At 36.5% G+C, this 17088-nt stretch overlaps 1 pseudogene; it reads left to right on the forward strand.

Annotated features, from left to right (window-relative positions):
- Positions 1-207: 207 nt before the first annotated feature.
- Positions 208-2447, forward strand: LOC113261336 (40S ribosomal protein S20-like; annotated as a pseudogene).
- Positions 2448-17088: the final 14641 nt, after the last annotated feature.

Consider the following 17088-nt stretch of genomic DNA (forward strand, 5'->3'; position numbering starts at 1 on the left):
ATCCATAATAATAAGGTAAGATCATATGTATGTGGGCTATAAACAATAACAATAACAATAATGAGAATAATAAATATTTTTAAAGAGTTCTGATTTTAATTAAGGAGTTCAATAAAGAGGCATTTTAGATATGTTGTTGTTAATATCCATCTTTTCACAAAGCAGCTATAACCACTACAAATGTTTTTTACAAGTCTAGGACTCAAAATGCTGGTTTATAAAAGTAAGTTTATTACAGAGGTGAGATAACAACTCCACTTGGTACCCTCATCCCTACTGTTCAGGAAGATTTCCTCCACAAAGCACCTGATTAAATACTTGATATTGCTCTTATAAAAGCAGTTTTCTTTCTGGACCATGCAGAGATTAAGTTATATACTGGACCATGAAATTTGATTTATCCTAATATACCTAAAACTAAATTTTAGGCTCTTCTGGGCATGGGCTTCATTTGTTCAGGATAATTATTTCTCCATGATACAGACATGTACAGATGTACAGATCATGTACATACACAGCCCTATAGAAATAATAAATAACTGCAAACAATGATTATTGAGAAAACATTCAACTTTTTAAAAATGCAAATGAAAAATTTGTCTCAATAACAACCAAATGGCAGTGAACTCAAAATATGATTTTTGTAATACATTGAAGTGACTCTCATTGTTTCTTCTAAGTACATAAAAGCCATTCTATAGAGAGCTCTGTTCTTGTATTTTGTATTATGTATTACAGTAAGTAAAAAAAGAACCATTGTCAACTCTGTCCCTTACATACAAATAATCACTTATCCTTAACCTTACCATTTATCTTAGACATGTCAATAATAATCTTCTCTCAACTCAATGAAACTACTCTGATCCTTCCTTAAAAAAAAACTACAAAAGCTTGCATGAGTGTTTCCACTTGATATGTCTGTCTCAAATTCACTTTTTGTTTAACTATTTGAGCTTCTTTTTTTTTTTGCATTATATAATAGATTTTGAGGAAGGTAATTCAGAATTTTAGCTACTACAAAATGGTCTGTTCTATCTTTGATTCTAAAATGAGGCAATACGTTAAAGACCTATATGAATTATAAACTGATAGAAAATACACAGATGCAATACAGAGGTGTCCATAAATATAAAGAATAGAGAAAACTGCATAAGTGGTGAATGAAGGAAAAAATATTTTGAAATGTAATAGCCACAAAAGAGAGGCATAGAAAATAGAAACATGATTTGGATACGTATCTTAGTTTTCCACTCCATTGTGTCTCACAAATTTAGGACAGGAAAGCTCCTAAACCTGAGAATGTAAAAAGAAAGTCCTAAAAATTGCATTCACAATCTTTTCAAATATAAGTGGAAGGAGCTGTACACACATAGTGCATTTCAAAGTAGAAATTATGACACAGTTAAAAGTGCTAACCAGAGGAAAAGAGAACTTAAAATCAAAAGCTAATTATTCAGTATCTAAGTTTATGTGCAGTAATATAGCTTGCTAGGATTTTTCAAGTTAATTAAAAAGACATGTTTAAGTGTTCTCACTTAAATTAGCTAATAATTTTAGCGAATTAAACAACTCAGCAAATTAGCTAATAATTTATGTATTTTTATGTTAACCCCCAAATAACATCTTGTTGGAATATATCCAATTGTAACTCAGTTCTGGTATAATTGTTAAGTCATTACTCAGGAGAAAGGAGGAAAAAGTAACTTAAAAAAAAATCCCACTAAGCCATCTTGCCTAACCAATTACTTGTAAACTACCAATGCCACTCATGACAATTGAACATATACCAGAATATTTCCAGAATTAAAAGCAGTTGGATCTTAAGAATTTAAACTTCCTTCTGATATGAATTTTACAAAGTAAACAAATATAGCCTGGCGATTTCCAGATAAAGTTTCCTGAATAAACACTTGCATTATTTTTGCTTCCTCCTAAAACTTGATTAAAACTTCAACAAGTCTCTTAAGCTTTTTGAGGAAGACATAGATCCAGAGTAACCCTGGGAGCCCAGCCCCTGCTCCCAACTCACCGCTGTGCTGTTCGCTCTTGCGAGGAGGAACAAGTCGGTCAGGAAACCATGCTGTAACCGTGGCTTTTAAAGACACTGGGAAGACACTCGTGGAACCAGAGGTGGCAATGCACCGAATTAGAATTACTCTAACCAGTGCCAGTGTAAAATCATTGGAGAAGGTATATGCTGGCCTGATCAGAGGCACAAAGGAGAAGAATTTCAAAGCAAAAGGACCAGTTCAGATGCCTACCAAGACTCTGAAAATCACTACAAGAAAAATCTTGGTGGTGAAGGTTCTAAGACTTGGGATCGTTTTCAGATGAGGCTCCACAAGCGACTCATTGATTTGCACAGTCCTTCTGAGATTGTTAAACAGATTACGTCCATCAGTATTGAGCCAGAAGTCAAGGATGAAGTGACCATTGCAGATGTTTAAATCAACTTTTTTAATAAATTGATTATCAGCTGTTAAAAAAAAATTTCAATGAAAGTCTATTAAGATATAAACCCACTAGCAGCTTTCTCCACAATAGCTAAATCGTGGAAGGAGCCGAGATGCCCTTCAACAGATGACTGGATTAAGTTGTGGTCCATATATATGATGGAATATTACTCAGCTATCAAAAAGAACGATTTCTCAACATTTGCTGCAACATGGACGGCACTGGAGGAGATAATGCTAAGTGAAATAAGTCAAGCAGAGAAAGACAATTATCATATGGTTTCTCTCATCTATGGAACATAAGAACTAGGAAGATAGGAGAAGAAAGGGATAAAGAAAGGGGGGTAATCAGAAAGGGGAATGAAGCATGAGAAACTATGGACTCTGAGAAACAAACTGAGGGCTTCAGAGGGGAGGGGGGTAGGGGAATGGGATAGGCTGGTGATGGGTAGTGGGGAGGGCACGTATTGCATGGTGCACTGGGTGTTATACGCAAGTAATGAATCATCGAACTTTGCATCAGAAACCAGGGATGTACTGTATGGTGACTAACATAATATAATAAAAAAACATTTTTTAAAAAGGATATAAACCCACTAAAACAGAATGAGAAAAGAAAACAGCAACTATTTTAAAAGCTGGAAGGCAAATGGAAAAATGGTAACTTAACTTAGCACATGGAGAAAGGTGAATCTTAGAATCACAGTATAAAAAGTTCTAAGAAGCAATCTCATTTAAACATAGAGACCTAAATGCCTAAGGAATTGGCAGAGTAATATTTTTGGAAATTGATTAAATGAACACTGAAAGCATAAGAATTTGTTGAAAACTTGCCTAAATAGCATTAAGACTAAGATCTCCTTCTCTGTTTCAAAGTCTGTAGGTTACTGTTTCTCTCTTACACTAGCAGAGAACTACAAGTATTTTTTGACAGCTTTACTGAGATATAATTCACATATCATAAAATGTACCCATTTAAAGTGTAATTCAATGGTTTATAATATATTCAGAGTTGTGCAACTATCATCACAATCAATTTTAGAACATTCTCATTACCCCAAAAAGAAACTCCATACCCATTAGCTATCATCCTCCAATCCTCCTTCTTTCCAGCTCTAAGAAATCACTAATCAAATTAATTAAAATACATTAGATGTTAAATTAATTAAAATCTAATCAATTAATTAAGATTAATTAAAACTTTATCTCTATGGATTTATCTAATATATAGATATAGACATTTAGTATAAATTGATTAATCCAATATGTGCCCTTTTATAAAGCTTCATTCACTTGGTCTAATGGTTTTAAGGTCATCTATGTTGAAGCATGTGGCAGTACTTCATTCCATTGTATTGTCAAACAGTTCTCCATTGTACATATGTATCACATTTTGTTTACCTGTTTTTCCACTGATGGACATTTGGGTTGTTTTCACTTTTCTATATATCATGAATACAATTACTATGAACATTTGTGTATAAGTTTTTTGGCAGGCATAGGTTTTTATTTCCCTTGCGTATATACCTAGGAGTGGAATGTCTGTGACATATGGCAATTGTATGTTTACTCTTTTAAGGAACTGGCAGACTGTTTTCAAAAGCGGTTGCACTATTTACATCTCCACCAGCAATGTATAAGATTTCTAATTTCACATCCTCACAAAAACTTGTTATCTGTCTTTTGCATTTAGCCATCCTTGTGGGTATGAAGTGATCCCATTATGTTTTTATTTGCATTTTAGAGGGTATATATATATTTTTTATTATATTATGTTAGTCACCATACAGTACATCCCTAGTTTTTGATGTAAAGTTCCATGATTCATTAATTGTGTATAACACCCAGTGCACCATGCAATACATGCCTAGAGGGTATATATTTTTTGAGATAGTACCAAAGTCTCCTGCCCCAGGAGAGTCCACACATACAGAAGAATTAAGTAAAAATGTATATATTTATGTAGAAAGCTCCATTCCATTTTTTTCACTCTGCCCCTAAAACAGCTACGTATATATCACCAGGCAGATAAATGGACAAAATCTTTGGGCACTCTGAACAGTTCAGGAGAAATAATCTAAGATACAGACATCAAGCATTTCTCAAAAAAATATCCCACAATAAAGTTCAAAATTGATAAGCCCCATTCATACACTCGGAACTTCCCATCAACTTTTAACTTGCTCTACTTTTAAATGTGAGCTTTCAACCAAGAATTACCAGACATTTTAAGAAAGCCTATAAAATCAAAGACAAACCAAGCAAAACAGGAAAGAAGCATTGTGGATTAAAAGAAAAAAATAACTACATAAGGAGAAGAAAATTTTTAAAAAAGTAATAAATCTTCACTAACATTAATATCCTGAGAGAAATAAGTTATTGCATCCATCAGCCAGTACAGTATGCTATATTTATAAATATACATAAACACTCAGAAGACAAAAAGTAATAGCTCTCAGGTTTCCAAAAAGAAACGTAGACACTAAAAACTCAGTGGGCAGTTTGGAAGAAGGAATTGAAATAATTTCCTAGTAAGTATGCCAAAAAGACAAGAAAATGGAAAATAGGAGAATAAAGTAAAACATAGTAGAAGAACTTCATTAGACTCAATATCCAAATAATAGATATTCCAGAAAGAAAGAACTGAGAAAAATAGAGGGGGGGAAAGTCAATTAAGTTACCCAAGAGATCTGCTCTACTGTGATCCTGGTTCCTAATTCATTGATCTCTGCTCTAATCTTGATCAACAGTCTTCTCGTGCGTGGGTTAGGCCTGTTCTTCTGTTCCAGCTCCAGCTTCTTGAGGAACCAGGAACACAGTAGAGCACATCAACAGAACTAGAAGCTGGTTCTTTGAAAGAATAAATAAGATAGATAAGCCACTGGCCAGACATATTCAAAAGAATAGAGAAAGGACCCAAATTAATAAAATTATGAATGAAAGGGGAGAGATCATAACCAACACCAATGAAATAGGAAGGATCATTAGAAACTTTTATCAACAACTTTATGCCAATAAATTAAACAACCTGAAGAAATGGATGCCTTCCTGGAAACCTATAAACTACCAAGACCGAAACAGGAAGAAATTGATTATTTAAACAGACCGATTAATTATGAAGAGATTGAAGCAGTGATCAAAAATCTCCCCAAAAACAAGAGTCCAGGGCCTGACGGATTCCCCGGGGAATTCTAACAAACATTCAAAAAAGAAGTAATACCTATTCTCCTGAAGCTGTTTCAAAAAATAGAAAAAGAAGGAAAACTACCAAACTCATTCTATGAGGCCAGTATTACCTTGATCCCCAAACCAGGCAAAGACCCCATCAAAAAGGAGAATTACAGACCGATATCCCTGATGAATATGGATGCCAAAATTCTCAACAAGATCTTAGCTAATAGGATCCAACAGTACATTAAAAGGATTATCCGTCATGACCAAGTAGGATTCATCCCTGGGATGCAAGGGTGGTTCAACATTTGTAAATCAATCAGTGTGATAGATCATATCAACAAGAAAAGAGTCAAGAACCATATGATCCTCTCAATTGATGCAGAAAAAGCATTTGACAAAATACAGCATCCTTTCCTGATTAAAACCCTTCAGAGTGTAGGGATAGAGGGTACATTCCTCAATTTCATAAAAACCATCTATGAAAAGCCTACAGCAAATATCATTCTCAGTGGGGAAAACCTGGAAGCCTTTCCCTTAAGATCAGGAACATGACAAGGATGCCCACTCTCGCCATTATTATTCAACATAGTACTAGAAGTCCCTGCAACAGCAATCAGACAATAAAAAGGGACACAAGGTATTCAAATTGGCAAAGAAGAAGTCAAACTGTCTCTCTTCGCAGATGACATGATACTCTATATGGAAAACCCAAAAGATTCCACCCCCAAACTACTAGAACTTATAGAGCAATTCAGTAATGTGGCGGGATACAAAATCAATGCTCAGAAATCAGTTGCATTTCTATACACGAACAATGAGACTGAAGAAAGAGAAATTAGGGAATCCATCCCATTTACAATAGCCCCAAAAACCATACGTTACCTCGGAATTAACTTAACCAGAGACATAAAGGATCTGTATTCTAGAAACTATAAATCACTCTTGAAAGACATTGAAGAAAACACAAAAAGATGGAAAAATATTCCATGCTCATGGATTGGAAGAATAAACATAGTTAAAATGTTTATGCTACCCAGAGCAATCTACACTTTCAATACCATCCCGATCAAAATACCAATGACATTTTTCAAAGAACTAGAACAAATAGCCCTTAAATTTGTGTGGAACCAGAAAAGGCCCCGAATCGCCAAGGAATTGTTGAAAAGGAAAAACAAAGCTGGGGGCATCACGTTGCCAGATTTCAAACTATACTACAAAGCTGTGGTCACAAAGACAGCATGGTACTGGCACAAAAACAGACACATAGACCAATGGAGCAGAATAGAGAACCCAGAAATGGACCCTCGGCTCTTTGGGCAACTAATCTTTGACAAAGCTGGAAAAAACATCCAGTGGAAAAAAGACAGTCTCTTCAATAAATGGTGCTGGGAAAATTGGACAGCTACATGCAAAAGAATGAAACTTGACCACTGTCTCACACCATACACAAAGATAAGCTCCAAATGGATGAAAGACATTGATGTGAGACAGGAATCCATCAAAATCATAGAGGAGAGCGTAGGCTGCAACCTCTTTGACATTGGCCACAGCAACTTTTTTCATGACACATTTCCAAAGGCAAGAGAAACAAAAGAAAAAATGAACTTGTGGGACTTCATCAAGATAAAAAGCTTCTGCACAGCCAAGGAAACAGTCAAAAAAACTAAGAGGCAGCCCACGGAATGGGAGAAGATATCTGCAAATGACACTACAGATAAAAGATTAGTATCCAAGATCTACAAAGAACTTCTCAAACTCAATACACCAGAAACAAATAAACAAATCATAAAATGGGCAGAAGATATGAACAGACACTTTTCCAATGAAGACATACAAATGTCTAACAGATACATGAAAAAATGCTCAAAATCATTAGCCATCAGGGAAATTCAAATCAAAACCACATTGAGGGGGCGCCTGGGTGGCACAGCGGTTAAGCGTCTGCCTTTGGCTCAGGGCGTGATCCCGGCGTTATGGGATCAAGCCCCACATCAGGCTCTTCTGCTATGAGGCTGCTTCTTCGTCTCCCACTCCCCCTGCTTGTGTTCTCTCTCTCACTGGCTGTCTCTATCTCTGTCAAATAAATAAATAAAATCTTTTTAAAAAAAAAAGCCACATTGAGATACCACCTTACGCCAGTTAGAATGGCAAAAATTGACAAGGCAGGAAACAACAAATGTTGGAGAGGATGTGGAGAAAGGGGATCCCTCTTACACTCTTGGTGGGAATGCAAGTTGGTACAGTCACTTTGGAAAACAGTGTGGAGGTCCCTTAAAAACTTAAAATTTGAGCTACCCTATGATCCAGCAATTGCACTACTGGGTATTTACCCCAGAGACAGAGACGTAGTGAAGAGAAGGGCCATATGCACCCCAATGTTCATAGCAGCATTGTCCACAACAGCTAAATTGTGGAAGGAGCCGAGATGCCCTTCAACAGATGACTGGATTAAGAAGATGTGGTCCATATATACAATGGAGTATTATTCAGCCATCAGAAAGAATGATTTCACAACATTTGCAGCAACATGGATGGGACTGGAGGAGATTATGCTAAGTGAAATACGTCAAGCAGAGAAAGATAATTATTATATGGTTTCACTCAATTATGGAACATAAGAAATAGGAAGATTGGTAGGAGAAGGAAAGGAAGAACGAAGGGGGGTTAAACAGAAGGGGGAATGAACCATGAGATTGTGGACTCTGGGAAACAAACTGAGGGCTTCAGAGGGGAGAGGAGTGCGGGATTGGGATAGGCTGGTGATGGGTATTAAGGAGGGCACATACTGCATGGTGCACTGGGTGTTATACGCAAATAATGAATCATGGAACATTACATCAAAAACTGAGGATATACTATATGGTGACTAACATAGCGTAATAAAAAATTATTATAAAAAATAAATAAATGCAATAAAACAAAAAACAAACCAAAAAAATTACTCAAGAGATTTTCAAAGTACAGAAAGACATGAGTGCCCAGTTTGAGAGAGTCCAGAAAGTACCTAGTGAAAGTACAAAAATAGACTCATTCAGAGGTTTGCCAATATGAAATTTCATAACAGTGCAATCAAAGATATCCTTCAAGATTAAAAGAAAAAAAGAGCAAAGACAGGCTTCTAGAGGCAATATGGAGAGAGTGAAAAGAGCGTAGCAAATTTTTTTCAAGTGTGTTTTTAAAATTATTTATTTATTTTAGAGAGGGAGAGTGTGAGACAGAGAATCTAAGCAGGGGGAGCTGCAGAGGGAGAGGGAGAAACAGACTCCCCACTGAGCAGGGAGCCTGATACATGGCTCGAGCCCAGGATCCTGAGATCATGACATGAGCCGAAGGCAGACGGTAAACCGAAAGCCGTAGTAAATTTTTTATAATCTCAAATCCCCTCATACAAAAAAATACTGAAAGAACCATTAAGGCACTCGAAGAAAATTAAAATGGCCAATGATATTTTCAATAAAACTAGGAAATAAGGAATTCCCCCGAGTATTCGGGTGAAGCCAAAATACCAATAACAACACAGATTGTGTGTTCTAGCTCCAACAGCTATACAATGGGAAAGAGAAAAAAAAAATGGAAAGATGTTATAAGCCACAAGACACAGTAACCACCAATAAATACTTAACCCCATAAGGAGAGGACCACAGACTGAATGGGACCCTATGTGAGTAAATTTGAGAACAACTAATAAACTTTGAAGAAACCTTTCTAGGCTTCAAATAAGAAGTTAATGAGCAAAGACTTCCAGGACACCACTAATGGAGTAACAAGAAATCCTAATAATGCAGAAGAGACCAAACCGCTAGTGGAATGCAAAAATATCCAATGAACCTTCGCTTGTAGAAGGAAAGATCCACTGTGAGATAAAACTACAGAAATGGAAATCACACTGGGATCCCAGGGAGAGGTAAAGCTCAGATACTGTGTGGCAGAAGAGACCAACAGAGCATAGAGTACTTTAATAGCAAAGAAGAATGTTTAACAGTGAGATCACCATGAAAAGCAAGGCTGGTAGAGCTATCAACACAGAAATAGACAGGAAACCTACCTGAATCATATCAGGCTAAGCCTTGAAAGATGTATAAGTGGCTAAAACATGTAAATAGATGATGATAGACAGATGATAGATAGATAGATAGATAGATAGATAAATAGATAGATAGATGATAGACAGATAGACAGAGAGATAAGATAGATTAGGTAGACAGGAAAGCTCTTGAGCTACAAGGGACAAGAGCTACCATGGCCAAGCCATACCTCCCATATAGAAACATCCTTCTAACAATCCAGGAAATGCTATCTCATTTAAACATGTGAAACGAACAAAATTACAATCAAACAAACAAAATTACAGTATCTTTATAATATAAAAGATATTTTAAAACTGAAGATTAAACTAATCTAAATGACGTTCCAGCAGACAATGAAAAAATGCTAAGAAAATATGACTACAAAGAAAATGAAAGTAGCATATTATTTCAAAAAGGGATAAAAGAAATTAAGAAAATTATCAAAGCTCAAAGAACAGCATAGTCAAAATTAGAACATCTCAGATAAAATAACTAAACAACAGGAGGGTATACATTTTTTTAAAGATTTTATTTATTTATTTGAGAGAGAGAGAGAGCAAACACATGCACAAAGCAGGAGTGGGGAAGAGGGCAGCAGGGGCAGAGGGTGAGGGAGAAGCATACTTGCCACTGAGCAGGGAACCCAACATGGAGCTCAGTCCCAGGACCCTGAGATCATGACCTAAGCTGAAGGCAGATGCTTAACTGACTGAGCCACCCAGGCACCCGAAGGAGGGTATACATTTTAAATGGCTAACAGAACTCATGAATAAATAAAAAGAAAATGAAAAAAATAGAAATAAAGACTAAATTTGAAGAAATACAAGAATATGTAAATACAAAGCAAAGTAGGAGAAACAAAAGAAAGAAGAGGAAAAAAGTGACTATAATGAAATAGAAATAAAGATACAAATGTTTTTCAAGTGAAAGATATAGAAGACATGCAAAGAAATACTAGGTATAATTGAAATACCTAAAGAAGGAAAACATAACAATTGAAAAAATTAAAAATTTAAAGTGCAATGTAAAGAATTTTTTCTTCTGGAAAAAATACCATATTGAACAGCACACCAAGCGCTTGTGAAGTATAACTTAGAGCAGTCAACACCAACTCATATCTAGTAGAGTTACTATTGTACTTTAAAGATACGGAAGAAAAAAACATTCAAAAACACTAAGTGACCAATAAGGGAAAAATAGGTTAGATTGATCTCAGATTTTTCAATAACATTTTATAACCTCAGAAAGTGGAGCATATCTATAAATCAGATACAATCTCACACCTTCCCTGTCCTCAAACACTTCCCTTATTCCTGGAGCTCAAGGTAGGTTATCAGCAAAATCTTCTCTATCTTCAATCTATCTTTCTGAAAGTTCCCTCCACCCTTTTGCTCCAGTGGAAATTTGACTATTCCCTTATATTACTGCTTCTCCTCAGTCTCTCTTAAGTGGAGCCTGATTTCTCTCCTTGCCCTTAATGAGATAGAATTGAGTGTCCTCCTTACTCCTCATTGCTGCTTATAGACCATTAAATTTCTTTCCTACTAAACCTCCAGGCTCCTTTGAAGTTCATTCCATCAGTCTATACCATCATGTAGTGGGCTGAATACTGCTCTCCCAAAATAACCCAGTCTTAATTCCTATACCTGTGAATGTTACCTTATATGGCAAAGATGTGATTAAGTCAAGGATCTTGATATGGGGAGAGCATCCCGGATTATCCAGGTCAAGTACACCCTAAATATAGTAAATGTCCGTTTAAGAGGAATGCAGGGAGAGATTTGACAAAAGATGAGGAGAAGGTGGTAGGACAACATAGGCAGAGTTGAGTGATGTGTTTTAAAGATGGAAGGCGACACAAGCCAAGGAATGAAGGAAGCCACCATAGGCTTAAAAGACCAGGAAATAGGTTTTTTTTGCTTAAAACCTCCAAAAGGAACCAGCCTTGACACTGTAACATTAGTGTAGTGAAAGTGATTTTGGAATTCTGACTTCCAGAGCTGTAAGTGGTAATTCTTTACAGAAGCAAAATGAAACTAATCTACCCCACTTAGGTGCAGTCATCTACAGATGTCCAGGGCATCCAATCTCACTTCATTCCTAGATTATAATACCTGGCTTAATATCTTACCTCCTACTCTATCTCAGCAAATAACACATCATCCCCTGTCATTAACAGTAACTAGATCTCTCACCATCCATAATCTCAATTTATAGGAACTTATTCACTGACCACTACCTTCTGTCTTTCCATCCCACTCCTTGCTCTCTTCTCAACAATCCCTTGATCTACCATAACTTCCAACCCATTAACTTTATCCTTTTTTTCACTGCTTTTACTTGTCTCATATTCTCCACTCCTCCTTATCTGGCTGAGATTCCAAGATCATTCATCATAATTAGTCTTCCACATACACTCTCAATCCCCTTGCCACATTCTCTCTCTATCATATCCTCTTGGTGAAATTCCTAACCCAGTCACATCAATCTCTGACCAGTCTATAGTCTGTACTGGCATATGAGCAACTGAATAAATCAGGAGAATAGATACTTTGCTAACTGCTCTCAATTAAATTTATCCCCAAGTGGGCCTTTAGGGTTGACTGGAATTCTACTTACATTTTCTTTTACTTTAATCACTCATTTTCCTGCATGTATATTTCAACACACTAAAATGAGAATTCTATGAGGGCGGAAGATTTGTCTGTTTTGCTTACCAATGTATGCACAGAAATAAAATAGTGCCTGGTACATAGTAGGCATACTTATAATTTGTTGAATTAATATATTAATTTTACATCTTTTTTCTTTACTGTCAAACTCCAACAGTTCTTCTACCTTATTAATTTTCAGGTGGTGATTTTGCTTATTTTACCAAGAAAATAAAAGCAATCAGAAAACAAGGCCCACACAAATGTGATTATTATTATTTTTATAATTCATTTTTTATAAAGGTACAAAAACAGTGGAAAAAGGAGAGTCTTTTCTTTGTTTTTTTTAAAGATTTATTTATTCTAGATAGAGAAAGAACGTGTGTGCACAAATGGGAGGGGCAGAGGGAAAGGGGAAGGAAGGAAGGAAGGAAGGAAGGAAGGAAGGAAGGAAGGAAGGAAGGAAGGAAGAAAGGACCTCACAAAGGAAATTAACACAAAATAAATCATAGATCTAATGAAAACATGAAACAAAAAACTTCTAGAAGAAGATACAGGAAAAAAGTATTTTGATATTAGGTTAGACAAAGATTTCTTAGGTGTAGCACCAAAAGCAAACCCATGCAGAAAAATGAATTAATAAATTGGACTGTATCAAAATTAAAAACTTTTTTGTGAAGATTCTGTTAGAAGAATGAAGACAAGCCACAGACCAGAGAAAATATTTTCAAATCATATTTCTAACAAAGGACTTGTATCTAAAATATATGAAGAACTTTTAAAATTCAACCAGAACCCATTTTTTTAAATGAGCAAAAAGCTAAACAGACACTTCACCAGAGAAGATACACAGATAGCAAATAAGCATTTTAAAAGATGCTTACCATCATTAAACATTAGTGAAATATAAATTAAAACAGAATGAGAAATCCTTGCATACCTATTATAATGACTAAAAAATTTTCGACAATATCAAGTGCTGTGAGGATATGAAGTAGCTGAATTGCTCTTACATTTTGGTTTTACTTTGGAAAACAATCTGGCAGTTTCCTAATAGGTTAAATATACACCTATCAGAAGGCCCAGTAATCCCATGCCTAGGTATTTATCCAAAAGAACACACAATAATCTGCATACAGCTATTTATAGCAACTTTATTTGTAATTGATAAGAAGTGGAACAAACTAGATGTCCTTTGGCCAGTGAAGCATAAACAAACTGTGGTACACTCATATAATGAAATACTACTCAGCAATGAAAAGGAACAATATATACTCTGCAAGCATGGATGAGTTTCCCATGCATTTTTCTAAGTGTAAAGAGTTGGACCCAAAAGGCTACAAAGCATATGATTCCATTTTTATGACATCTTGGAAAAGACAATACCATAGGAATGGAGAACTGATCAGTGGTTGCCAGGGATTACAGGGGGGTGAAGGGGTAACTACAAAGGGGCAGTACAACAGAATTTTTTAGTGCATCAGGATGGTAATGACAGACACAAAACTTATTCATTTGTTAAAGCCTTAGAACTGCATGACACAGGAGTGAATTTTAGTGTATGTAAATTTAAAAATAAAAAAAATGAAAAAAACTATTACTTCACATCTCCATCACCAAATCCAATCACTTATCCACACTTGTATTCATATTCAGACTCTGCCTTCTGATACTCAAATGGATAAACCTTTTTTTCCTGCTTCATTTGTTGAACAGAGACAATTTATCCGCACTTCTCTTGCCTGTAGAATGAGATATACACCATTGGCTTCCCTGGTTCTCAGAACTTCAGACTTGAACTGCATTATACCACTGGCTTTCCTGAGTCTCCAGCTTATAGACAGGATTGTAGGATTGCTCAGTCTCCATGATGACACTACAAAATGACTGAATTTTAGAAAATAGGGTGCAAAGAAGTGACAGCAAGATGGCCAAAACAGACATCCCAAACTTAAATCCCACTCAACAACAACAACAATTTGGCATCACCCATGGACAAAAGTGCCTTTGTAGGGGGTGTGGGATCCAGGAAGAAGACACTTCTAAGGACTTCCTCCATGGCTTGCTTCCTTATATCCTCAATGCCTGCTCAAATATCTCTTGATCACATTATCAGAGAAGGCATCTCTGATATGGGTATTTGACACTGAACAATGGTGCCCCACCTCACTCCCTCCTTCTCAAATAATTTTTCTCTCGAGGGCTTATCACCATCTGATGAACTATACATTTTACTTCTTTATTTAGATCTTATGTCTTCTCACTGGAATGTAAGCATCTGGAGACCAGGACCTTTATCTCTTATTCATTGCTCCATCCCTAGAATACAGCACAGAGCAGAAGGTCACAAACTATCCAGTGAATTGGTAATCCTGAGAAGGAAGCAATATCACATTTTCTTTATAGATGAGAAAACCTGAGACTGAGAATTTATGCAACTGCTCAAAATCACACAGTATGCACTGGCAAAGCCCAGAAGCCTAATAAAGGAAGTTTCCTCCCCTTTTCATTTTGCCTGTGGCCAGCTCTGCAAAATTGTCATTGCTAAAAAGAAGAGAAAAAATCATGTGAATAACTGCCCTTCAGTTGCTCTTTCAATATCAAAAATATCAGAAGATATTGAAAGAGCTGGAAATCTCAAATTTTAACAGCCTTTGACCCATTTAGTGTTTATGTTGAGTGTCTAAAATGAAATTCATACAAAGAAAGAGCTGTGCACGCCAACCTGTCTCATTCCCCCCCCCCCTTTCTCCACACGCCTTGTAGCCTGATTCACTTCAGCGGAAGAGTACAAATAATTCTCGAAACTGCCTGTTATGGATAATGTACAATCAACCCATGTGAGATACTCAGAGGTTGAAAAGTGGAAGGAAAGTACTTTGGAAGGGAGATGAGTCCAAGGACCACATCAGCAAACCGTGAGAATGCACAGAGATAGGAGTAATGTTGAAAATGCAAGCCAACACTCATGCCTGAAAACTGCCCTGGAAATAAGCGCTATTATTGTCCCACTGAGACGCTATACTAAAAAACACAGACCACAGTTTCAGCTAAAATTGTAAAAATATCTAGACGGCATCAGTCAGACCACTTGCATAGTTTTAATTCTATACCACTAGGAATTTTTTTTTTTAAGTTTAGGTCTCCAATTTATCCAAAAGTACTTTCAATTCCTGAATATTTGCTCAACAAGTTGTCCACCTAAGATAGGAAGGCATTTCTACATTCAGTATTTAGGTAATCAATGTTTTAACTGCCAACACCAACCGAATGATGAATTTAAGTAAAAAAGTGATGACTACTGGGATGGCTGTCACCCAGTTTATTTTAAAAATGGTCTGCACTGCACTTCTTCATTTCACTTTAATTCTGAGGGGACTGACAGGACTGCCTCCGCCTGCTCCCTGTGCCAGCCCACAGTGGCTAGGACTGGCCTGTCTTAGCTGGATCAACTTCCTTGGGTAGTGAAGGGATGGAGACACAACAGGAAGGTGTTAGATAGTGTCCAGTGCTACTGAGGCACAGGATTCTGAATCGTTCCCACAAAAAATATCCAGACACCTGAAGAAAATAACTAGTGAAATTTAAGACTAAGCCATCAAGTTAGAGAAGGAGTAGAAGAACTCAGTATGGCCTGATTAGTGTTTAAAGAATAAGCTCCGTGGCTGGTCTAAGACTCTGCTAACAAAACTTCCAGAGAGCTCTGGATAAACCAACCTGAATCCTCGTCTGCAGCGTCAGGTTTAGGAGCTTACCTGGACCAGGATTACTCAGCTTGGGGTGGACAAGAGTGATAAATGAGAGATGTGTTCATGTATGAGTGTTCTGCTCTCTGTTTTATTCAGCAGTCACCTTGTATAATCCTGAGATTGAGATAAACACACCTCGCTCAGAAGAGGTGGTCCTCTCAACACATATCCAGACTACTTTAGGCATCACCTGTAGACATGCCCCAGCCTCATCTGCATATGTATAATGCTAACTTGAGGAGTGGGCTTGGCAGTTGTGTTTCCTGAGGTTCTTATGGGTTCTTGCTGACCCAGACATTGATATCCACAAATATCTACCCTGCTATCATCTAGAAGCTGGCACCTCCATAGATGTCCTGAGGACTATTGCTGACTGCACCAACCTTCCTCTATATTATTTGGAAAAGGAAATCTTATTTGATTGACCCAACAGGTGTGTTTGTCTTTCTGCCAGTGCAAATCCACCGGGCCAACTGACAGCTGTCAATACAAAGTTTGCGCTTGAATATCAGTATTTTGCTTTGGGGCTTCAGCTCACAGGAAAAGAAAAGCCCTGTTTTAATATCTTCTATATACATAAGCACCTACATTAAGTAAAAGATATACATACATACATATTTATAGACTATAATACATTCAAAGAGGTTTCTAATTGCTTTTCGAGTGGGAATGATGTTACAGAAGGAAAGAAAGAACTATAGGCTTGAGTGGTTTATTAAACAAAGACTTTTTCTATATAAATATATATGGTTTGAAGGAATTCAACCTAATCTTTATAATAAAAATATTTTGCCAAGCATTTTAGTTATAGGTCTTAATATATTCAAACTATCCTAGGAAGGTGGTAAAGTACACAAGTGTCACCGAATGCCACAGGTGTGGGCGATGCCCCAACACCATCTCTTAGAAACTTATGTGAAATTGAGTCAAAAGCTGAAAGCTCTGACTCTTCAAACCACTAATTTCAGATGTAAGCTTCCTTAACTCCACATCT

The sequence above is a fragment of the Ursus arctos genome, unplaced genomic scaffold, assembly GCF_023065955.2.
Source record: "Ursus arctos isolate Adak ecotype North America unplaced genomic scaffold, UrsArc2.0 scaffold_29, whole genome shotgun sequence".
Lineage (NCBI taxonomy): Eukaryota > Metazoa > Chordata > Mammalia > Carnivora > Ursidae > Ursus > Ursus arctos.